This window comes from Arachis hypogaea, chromosome 19 (assembly GCF_003086295.3).
Source record: "Arachis hypogaea cultivar Tifrunner chromosome 19, arahy.Tifrunner.gnm2.J5K5, whole genome shotgun sequence".
NCBI lineage: Eukaryota > Viridiplantae > Streptophyta > Magnoliopsida > Fabales > Fabaceae > Arachis > Arachis hypogaea.
In genome coordinates this window covers 34416482-34418523 of record NC_092054.1, presented here as the reverse complement: position 1 = coordinate 34418523, position 2042 = coordinate 34416482, and positions in this window count along the sequence as shown.

The following is a 2042-nucleotide window of genomic DNA, read 5'->3' as shown; positions in this document are numbered from 1 at the left end:
GAGGATCTTTAAGAAACAAGTCGGAGTTATCGCCCCCGACTTGGACCTTTCTCCCTTGGATCCTGACAAGATCGTGGTGAATGGCGCAATTGTCTCCCCTCCCCGAACTGAAACGGATTCTGAGTTGAAGACCCAGGGGCAAAGGATAATTGATTCTCCTCCTCGGAGTGATGCTCCGAGTTCTTCGAAGGTTCCTTCTGAAGGTCCCGACCAGCCTGCTCCGACTCCTTTCGATGCTGTTCCGACTTCTATTCCCAGTCCTGGTGGTGATGGCCCTTTCTCCTCCTGGTGGTGGTCTGCCTTTTTCCAACTAAATTATGATGGCTATATGGGGGCCCGGCCTGTGGGTCCCCTGTTTTTAAACAATTTTTATTTAATGTTTATTCTGTTGTGGTAACTTGCTGATAATTTTTCGGGCCTTTTTTGGCCATAAACAAAATATTTAAAAATACCTTTTTTGGATAAGAGTTTAGGACACTTTTTGTTGCGCGCATGCTTTTCTGTTTGTGTTATTCATGCGAAAAAACCCTTTGAGAATATCGTTTTCTTGAAAATCTTTTTATCTTGGCTTGGCTGTCTCTTGTTCTAAGTCAATTTTGAACTTGTAGAAACCTGGGACAGTCTGTGTCTTTGGTTTTTGATGAATTTTCTTATCTCTTTTGGTTGTCCTTATACTCAATTTTGGAGTTTCTGTAACTTAGGTTATTTTTGTGATGCATTTCATTCGTCCTCGGTTTTTCCGACTTGTAAGTCGATTAGTTTCCGAGTTTTTGATGATCTACTTTTATAACCTCTTTACACCGACTTGTACCTCGTCGTTTTATCCTGACGACCATCTAGGTCGATTCATGGGATTTTCACGCTTTGTCGAGCTTAAGTTGGCGCGTTTCGTAGAAAGGGTAACATAAGAAGGAATTTCATAAAGAGATATTTTGAAAAAAGATCTTTATTTATTTGCAAAGGTACTTTATTGCTACTAATGTTTTTTTGACAATTTGCAGTCCCTTAGCCTCCAATTTGATGCCTCGTTAAAAACCCCCATTCAGAAAAACCCTTTGGAAAAAACTATGAAGTTGGGAAAAGAGTACATCAGGGAATAGAGTTCGCTCTAACTATAGTACCTTTTCATATTACAAGCATGCCACGATCTAGGTAACTCGGTGCCATTTAAGTCGGTCACCTTATAGTAACCTTTGCCTAAGACCTTACTAATTTTGTATGGTCCTTTCCAATTAGTAGCTAGCTTTTCCTCCCCCGGCTTATTGACTCCGATGTCATTTCTAATTAAAACTAAGTCGTCTGGGGTGAAGCTTCTTCGAATGACTTTTTTATTGTACCTTGTAGTCATCCTTTGATTTAGTGCCGCTTCTTTTATTTGGGCTTGTTCTCGGACTTCAGGGATCAATTCAAGTTCCTCTTTGTGCCCCTATATGTTCCCGACCTCGTCGTAGAAGATCACCCTTGGACTTTGCTCGTTGATTTATATTGGTATCATGGCTTCCACGCCATAGGCAAGTTGAAAGGGTGTTTCCCCTGTGGCAGACTGAGGTGTCGTCTGATAAGCCCATAGTACTTGGGGGAGTTCTTCGACCCAAGCTCCTTTTTGCATCCTGCAACCTTTTCTTTAGTCCTACCAGTATAACTTTGTTGGCTGCCTCGGCTTGTCCATTTGCTTGTGGATGTTCTACCGAGGTGAACTGGTGCTTGATCTTCATATTGGCTACCAGGTTTCTAAAGGTTGAGTCGGTGAACTGAGTGCCATTATCCGAGGTGATGGAGTGAGGTACCCCATACCTTGTGATAATGTTTTTGTAGAGAAACTTCCGACTTCTCTGGGCAGTGATGGTGGCCAATGGTTCTGTTTCTATCCATTTTGTGAAGTAGTCTACTCCCACAATTAAGTATTTTACTTGTCCTGAGGCTTGGGAAAAGGGTCCTAATAGGTCCAATCCCCATTTAGCAAAAGGCCATGGAGAAGTTATACTTATGAGCTCCTCAGGGGGAGCGACATGGAAGTTTGCATGCATTTGACATGGTTGACA